We start from the raw sequence: 8976 nt of genomic DNA, 5'->3' as shown, positions 1-8976 counted from the left end.
TTTCCTTTCATATGTTGCAGTACCTTAAAATTTATTGTTGGTCAAAATTGATCTTCAAATAGAATCAGCCTGAATTACAGAATTTCAGCCCTACTGTATCTTAACCTAAAAAACAGATCAAGTTGATTGTTGGAAATTGGGGGATATGGAGAATGGAAACGTGCTAATGTTTAATAAGTAGGTTTGTCCTTGCAGTTGGCAAGTCTCAGAAAGGCTCAGCAAAGTCAGAAATACCATTTGCTGTCACTCTATTTTCTTGTGTATGAATGAGTCCTTATTTAGCAACTGTTTATTTTTTCATTTCCTTGCTAGTGAACTATTCTGTTTTTTTTTTTTTTTTCCTCTGCTAATTTGGTAGCCAGTCTCCACATGCAGACTTATTTTCAGGAAACTAGTCTCTAGTTTTAAAGACTCCTTTATATGAAAATAAGGGCCCAAACTCAAGATCACTATCTGTGTATTTTGTTCAAGTCACTTTACAGCCACTTATCAATTCAAATCCTCAGTTTCCACCTCCTCAAGGACTTGAAAAACACAATATAGTATACCAAATGACTGATCTCTGTACATATGCTTTGTCTGTTGAAAATACCTTGTCAGACTGCACCAACATAAAGAGACATAGCTGTAAAACTTCACTTTAATTCTTCTGCCAAATTTTTGAGAAGCCTACTTAAAGGACAGCATAGAGAACTTAACATTTATTTGCCTCTGCTAAGTGAGCAAAATAATATAATTGTACATTAGTATGTATGTATATATATATGAGATATGTAAATAAATGTAAGATATATGTGTGTATATATGATGTGTGAGATACATATGAGATCTTATCAGCATAAGCATAAGGAAGAAGTTCATTTTTCAGGAAATTTTTTCCTATATCTGCATAACTGAAAAAAATTTTAAGTGATAGTAAGCAAAAGCTATGACTGGTCCTTTGTAAAAAAAATAAGCAGTACTTTTTGTTGTGGATTTTGGAGCTTTTAACCAATGAGAATAATCTAATTCCTTCTTACATTTTAAGTCACTGATACTATGACTCACAATAGCATTTGCAGAAGGTGCTGTAGAACCTTAATTTGAAAAATTAGTGAAATAGCTATTTGAGAGTCCCAATAATTAGTCTTTCCCAGTGTTTTTTCAGAATGCCTATAGTAGGTTTAAATGCTTAAATATATCTTCTAATTGAAATATTTAACTGTTTCCTCACAAAGTATATGCATTTCTTTGCAGTTAATGATGAATTAATCGTCTTCAATGAAGCAATCACTACACATCTGTATCTTTATTTATTAACAAATATGAAAAAAAAAAAAAACTATCCCAGCAGCAGTGGGATTCTTTTCCATTATTGAAGATGAGTTTTTGCTGGGATCTCCTTATGAAGAGATAACTGGCCAAACCTATAAGAAGTAAGAACTATAATCATACCAAAGCTGAACAGCATACATCTCCTGACTTATTAGCATCCTTCTGAATACACTTGAATCACTAGCCACAGGCACATTGTAACTGGATGTTCTCCCCATACTCATTAGAGTGTATAAAATGGGGCTGATAAACAGAAAGTCAAAAAAAGAGAAACTAAAAATTGGTTAACTTATTTAAGCAAGAGCATAGAGTAACTGGATGGTACACTAGAATTAGAACTCATTTTTCACAAAATTGATATCATAACAAAAGAAAAATGGTGGCGTGGGGGGGGTTTGTTTTAGCTTAAAAGAGACCAGAGAGTCTTGGTGAATGAACATTGATGTATCTCAGTTTGAAAAACAACAAAAACTATAAAAGATTATTTTTTTGTAGAAAGTGTGAATTTAATATGAGCTATGTATCAGATGATACTAGTGAATGCTGTTAATTGTCTTAGATATGATAAAGGTATTTTGATTATATAGAACAGTGGCCTCATTTTTTAGATTTGTATGTTCAAGTAGCTAGGAGCAGAGTGTCTGCATGGTCTTCAAATTACTTTTGAACAAGTCAGGAAGTAAATATACATTACATATAGACAGCATAGCTAAAGCAAAATGACAAAAACAATTATTGAATTTAAGTGGTGTGAATTTAGGTATTCATTTTATTGTCATTCAGTTTTTCTATGTGTCCAAACATTTTCACAATAGCAAATTTTTAAAAGCAAGTCATATTCCTTAGGTAGCTTATGTACATTAAATATGTTCTTGGGTTCCTAGAATATTAAAGGGAGTGATAATAGGCTGCCTAGTAAGAAGATATTAAGAACTAAAGTGGAGGGGGAAAACACAGTGGCTAAAAATAATTTGTCAAGAAAACTATGAGTACAGAACCTTACTTTTGGAGGGAAGGGGAGGGGAATCTTAAATGAAAACTAACAAAAATCCCTGACAGATGCAATCTAAAGAATTCCATCCTTGAAATAAACATTAGGATCTCATTAACTTAAGTATATTACTTTACTTCTGAGATACTCATTGTCTTCCTTGGACACATCCCCCCCCCCCAAAAAAAAATTAAAAATAGCAGTTCTTTGAATCAAACAAAATTATTGCTAAGAGAAAATATGAGGTTTATTGAAAGCATTTTCTTGCACTTCTACTCTGCAGCTTTGTTCTTTCCTAGTCCCAGAGCACCTGCATACTTTGTACTGTTTATATGTATATTGTGAGGTTCTTCAGAATCATGTTCTAGTTTCTATACCTGAATACTTTGACCAAGGAATGAGCTCTAGCTTTTCCTGCCATTACTTCCTTAACCCCAAGTAAAGGATTTTCCTTGACTACCCACCCAGAAGTGAAGTGGTTGGTATGTGCCACTGCCCCTAAATGGTAAAACCGAACCTTTGGGCAGCTGAGGAATAAGGAGAATCACAGGCAAGTTTCCTCCCATCCCACCCTTTCCACCACATACGCACACCAGATTAGTGACATCACTATATGAATATGTAGAATTTGCTGAAGCTCTGCTTAAATCAAAAAGTAGAGAACTCACAAACAAGTTTCAGTTTTTTTCCTCTCTAGGTTTTCTTGAGTTTACTCTAAGAGAATTCTGAAGAAAAAACAGATTTTAAAGCTTCTTCAGGAAGCTGGTTTCATATGGTGGTTTAGATTTAAATAGTGATTGTCTAGCACCATTTGAAATCAGTGTTTTTGGAGGAGATCAACTGCGCTTCCAACGACAAAGAAAATTACTGGGACCATCCTGAAGTATATGAAAGCAAGTTCTGAGAAAGAGAAACTGCCTTACATTGTAGTTGATCCATTCCTTACCCCTGTCAATAGTGGTGTTATATATAACAAATGAATTCGGCAAGATGTCTTATTATTAGAATTTTGTACTTGTTTGTGTAATAATCCTTTTATTGTACTTAGCCTCAAAATACAGACTCCATCAAATGGGCAAATGTATGGCGTATTTATTAATGTTTGGGCCCTCCCAATCCTCAAATCCTCCTATAACCCCTTAGAGGATGACTGATTTCTTTTGGTGTTCAGAGTCAATATAATTTTCTAGCACCATCTGAAATCGGTTATAATGATTGGGGAAGAGCACCATGCTGCTGACTGACAGGAGAAAATACATTGATGATCTTTGAGTCCACTAAAAAGAAATAAGGAAACAGAAACACCAAGGTGATTTTCCTTCATTCAGTTTTTGAGTTTCATTGCCCTGAATTACAGGTATTATATTACAACATTTTATCTAATAATAATTAACTTTTAGCATAATGCTAATGGATACATTTTAGAGAAATATCATGTAATATTTGTTTGGGTGATAGATACCTAGAAAAAAATGTGTAAAATTGATGACTAACTCAGATGATTTAAAAGGGGCAGTGAGGGAGTAAATTTTGTTCATAGTGAGAAACTTTGATGGTATCATCTGTGAACCACTCTCTTGCCTGGTCATGGGGCTCATCCCATGGTTAACCAAATCATTTTCTTAAGTCAGTCCCAGGTAAAGTGGGCTAGCAGTTAATCTAATAATTGGTACAGAATAAATTAGTATTCTCCATCTAGGATAGAGCTAAATTAATACATTTCAGTTCAGTTTAGAAAGCCAGGTAAAGAAAACAGGAGGTTATACTTGAACTATTATCTATTATCCTATTAACTATTGTCCTTTTCTTTATTATACCTATATTCCTATATTTCCTATATTATACCTTTTTACTGGCCTGAAAAGCTACATAGCCTAACAATCGAGATAATATCTGCCTAGTGTAACAAAGCTCAGGTTTCTTCCTTTTCTACCTTTGGCACACCAGTTTCTGCCTCTTGACCCTACTCTTTATAATTTGGGAAAGCTCTTTTCTGCTCAGGGCTAGGACTTCAAATTTGTAGCCTGACATTCTGTCTACCGCATACATCAAGTGAGAATTAGGATCAATTCACTTCTTTTGGCCTGTAGTTAATTATTTCCTGAAGACTCTCTGACTTTCTTACCTGCTCTCTCTTTTCCCTGAGTATTCTCATTTATTCCTCTGATTCCAAATGCACCACCTACCTATGTACTGATTTCCCAGGAGTAATAGCCTCAAGTATTTTTCCAGTAATCTTTATTTCCATATTTTCAGTGGCTTCTATATAGTTATACCTGCTATTTAAAACCTGTCACAATTTAACATGTGAAAGCCATGCTATTATCTTTTCCTCAAAACCAGTTCTTCTTGCTCTCCCCTATGGTTAAAGCTGAACACCTTAGAATAATATGACTTCTCCTCCTCTTTTACCCATTGCCACATCTACACTCATTGAGCCTTGCCACTCTTCTCAAGTTATGCCCCTCTTCTGTCTTAACTTTCTCTTTCAAATTCACCACTTTCTCTGTGTCCTCATTAACCTCCTGGGTGACTTTCTTGCCCCACCCCTGCTCTAGTCCAGGCTCTGCTTTATTACCAATTATCTTTCTAAAACACAAGTTTGACCTTCCTTCAAAAGCTCTCTATTATTGGATTAATTCTAAATGTCTCTACAGAGCATGAGGAATCCTTCATGAGTCTCACCCCTCTTCTCATTACCTCTTCTCTAGCAATGCTCCCCTCATACCTATTTCTCTGAGCTCAGCGAGCTGCTTGCCGTTGTTCAATACTTCAAGTGCTTTCACATTTCCCAGCCTATATATATATATATATATATATACATATATATCCTATATATATATATACATATATATACTGTTTCCTCAGCCCAGACTCCTTTTTGGCCTGAAAACCCTCAGCTAATTCTTCAACGCCTGGCAAATGTTTTTGCTTGTCTGTAAAGCCTTCACTTTGCCTGAAACCTAATGGGTTACAGCACTGGAATAGCTCTTCTCTCTGCTCCTTTAGAAGCTTACAATGTCACAAGACATTACTATGCAGAACTCTGAATTCATCAAGTTTTCTACTCTTTTCTACTTTCAAGTAAAAATGTCAAGTGGCAAGAAAGCAAGCTCTTAAATTTACTGAATAAAAAAATGGCATGCATAAATAATTTTAATATTGTATTTTAAGAGTGGTACATAATTCGTTTCTGTCTAATGTGCCTAATACATAAAACAGTAGTATTTAAAATTTTGACTATCAGAATGAAGACTGATCCTCAGATACTGTGAAAATCATAAATCATCAGAAGTATAAGTTTTACTTAACAATCCTATGCTTACCAGGCAGAAAAATGTATAAATAATGTTTTAGAGATTTTGTAAACAGCTCTCTTTTAACCAAAAATAAAATAGAATCTATATACTGTATATAGAGAATCCATTATACCATTTATAATGTTCTTTAATTCTTATATTAGGTAAAATTCACATAACATTAAATTCACTGATTTAACCATTTTAAATGTACAGTTCAGTGGCTATTAATCTATTCATAAAGTTTTACTTACCACTATCTAATGCCAGAACGTTTCATCACCCTACTTGGTACCTGCTAAGTGGGCACTCCTCATTCACCCCTCTAACCCACCCCTGGCAACCATGTCTTCTTTCTTTTAGATTTGCCTGTTCTGGACAGTTCATATAAATCAAATTACATTTTATGTGGTCTTTGGGGTCTAGCTGTTTTCACTTAGTAAATGCTTTCAAGGTTCATCCATATTATAGCATGTACTTTATTCCATTTTATGGCTGAATAATATTACATTGCATGGATAGACCACATTTTGTTTATTCTTTCATCAATTGATAGACATTTAGTTTGTTTTGCTCTTTACATTTAAATTTTTACTATTATCAATGTAATACATATCCATAAAATAACAAGTCAGCACTTAGTCCTACAATAAAAAAACAGCTATCGTCAGGACCTGGCCCTGATCCCCTTCTATAAGCAGCTACATTTAACTTGTGTATATGTTTGTCTTTCAAGTAATTTTTTTCTGATTATTTACCAACATAGTTCTAAATAAAATGCTCACATTGCTGTTTCTTGATTTTGACTTTTTTTTTACTTTTTTTGCCACTAGAAATGGGGATTTAGCTTCAACCCCACCGCCACCCTAAATATATATATATATACTTCATTTACCTTCACAATTTAGTTGTATCACAGTTTTGGTTAAATAAATAATTAGTATTCATAATTTATTTTTAAAAAGCTATTGGCACCATAGTTTTACATTTCCTGTCTTCTAAAAATTTTTGTTTGCTCTGAAATTAAAATTTTATTGTGTTCTTGTTTAATTATCTATACATTTAACCCTAATTCATTCCCGTACTTTATTACAGAACTCCAATATCCCTCTAAGCGTTGTCAGATGCAGCACACAATTTCGCAGCCACGTTTTTTTTTCTCAGAGGGGTCTGTGCTGTTTTGAAAATGTTGTGTACCTCAGAAAAGCCAAGTCCTTTCATTCTGATTCAATATTGTAGAGTGGAAACCTTTGATTAGATTGTTTCCACAGAGATCTACCCGCTCAGTTGGGGGTATGGCCTTTTGATTAGATTATTTCCACGAAGATGTGACAAGCCCAATTGTGGATGTGGCCTTTTGATTAGATGGAGATGTGACTCCTCCCATTCAAGGTGGGTCTTGATTAGTTAACTGGAGTCTTTTGAAAGGGGAAACATTTTGGAGTTGCTTCAGAGGCGGCTCCTATGCAGACATTTGGAGATGCTTGGAGTGCCACCAGAGAAAGTAGATACCTAGACACTGACATTTGCAGATGCAGAGCCCAGCAGACATTGCTAAGCAAGCCAGAAACCAGAGTTGTATCCCGGAGGATCTAAGTGAAGCCCCACAGATGCTTAGAGAGGAAACCACTGGTATCAGAAGGTAGAAACAACGAAACTGGGAACAAGAACCTGCAAAAGCCAGCCGCATGCATTCCCATGTGATAGATACCAGCCTTTCTTGAGTTAAGGTATCTTTCTCTGGATGCATTAGTTTGGACATTTTTATGGCTTTAAAACTGTGAACTTGTAACTTAATAAATTCCCTTTTTAAAAGCCATTCCATCTCTGGTATTGCATTCCATCAGCATTTAGCAGACCAATACACTGTGCATTAGGAGTTCATTGTGATTTGAATTGGTTTCTCTCACAGCCTGGTTCCCTGCTATCATCCTGCACCTCAACCTCATTACCTTCTTGGAAATCCCCTGTCATTCTCCTAAATTGGGTTCCCCATCCCTGGATCCCAGGATCTTTTTGCTTTGTTCTCGCTGCCCCTAACTCTTTTTTTCTTGTATATATCCTTCAGTAGTTTCTGGTGAAAGGGTGACTAGAAAATAGTTTTTTACATTTTATTCTCATATTTAATTGATAATTTTGTTTTGGAATTCTTGATTGGAAAAAAAATCTGCTTCTTGAGAAGTTTGTTGAGAAGTCTGTTACCATTCTTATTTCTGACTACTTTTCTCGGGAAGTTTTTAGGAAATTTTGTTTTGTGTTTTTAAATTTCAAAATTAGGTGCTAAGATGGGCATCTTTTTTTTTTTTCCTTTCATTTGGCTCTGCATTTAATGGCCCTTTAATTGTGGAAGTTTATGTCTCCTGTTATTTCTTAGATGATTTCCTTTCTTCATTTTCACTATTCTTCCTTTCTAGAACTACTATTTTTTGTATATTGGACCTCCTGGATTAACTGTAATTTTTCTTAATTTTTTTCCTTCCAGTGTTCCCTCTTTGTAATTTTGTTCTACTTTCCGGGAAATTTCCCACCTTTATTTGTAAACATTTCTGTTTAATTGTTATTTCTGCTAATATATTTTTACTGAAAGGCTTATTTTTTTAGCTTTCTATTCCTGTCTTGAGGATTCAAAAATGCCTCTGAGTGTGTTAAATAGATTTGTTGTTTCTTTTCTTTTTCATTTTTCTACTTCCTGCATTGCCTATGTTGCTTCCAGATTCTTTCTGTTTCTATTTTCTGGCTTTATTTCGTATATGTCTTTCATGTTAGAGATTTTCTCAAATTTCTGATGATCCTTGATTACCCATTACAACTGTTGGAAGCTCTCTTTGTGTTGACGGGACGTATCAACAGGTGATCCTCATGTAGAGTGTGTGGTAAGCAGAATGGCTCCTCAAAGATCCTAATCCCCAGAACCTGTGTAAATTATGCCCAGAATTTGTGCATAAATTTTCCATTTGTGGTCAGAGGAAGATGTGACTATGGAAGACATGTCAAAAGATGTAACTTTGCTGGCTTTAAATATAGAAGAATATGGCCACGAGCCAGGGAATGTGGATAACTTCTAAAAATGGCCAGGAAATGGAATCTCCCCTAAAGACTCCAGAAAGGGTCTCAGCCCTGGTGACACCTTGACTTTAGCCCAGTGAGACCCATTGTGGACTCCTGATCTCCCAAAATATAAGGTAATAAATTGGTGTTGTTTTAAGCTGCTAGATTAGTGGTAATATGTCATAGCAACAACAGAAAACTTAGAGTGATAGGATAGAGATTCAGCTGTTTCATCAGGGATTCCCAGTGTCATTACTTATAATTTTTTTCCCCTCTGGATATGGTCAGTTTCCTTAGAGATGAATCCGTCAGTCTCCTTCTGGG

The 8976-nt window shown here is 35.0% G+C and overlaps 1 protein-coding gene across 9 annotated transcripts in view; it reads left to right on the top strand.

The window, feature by feature from the left end:
• The window catches only part of LOC143660720 (uncharacterized), a 298041-nt gene that overhangs the window by 281804 nt on the left and 7261 nt on the right, over positions 1-8976 (top strand). The gene's annotated exons all lie outside the window — the stretch shown is intronic.

This window comes from Tamandua tetradactyla, chromosome 1 (genome assembly GCF_023851605.1).
Source record: "Tamandua tetradactyla isolate mTamTet1 chromosome 1, mTamTet1.pri, whole genome shotgun sequence".
Classification (NCBI taxonomy): domain Eukaryota; kingdom Metazoa; phylum Chordata; class Mammalia; order Pilosa; family Myrmecophagidae; genus Tamandua; species Tamandua tetradactyla.
This window is presented reverse-complemented; position numbering and strand designations above follow the sequence as displayed.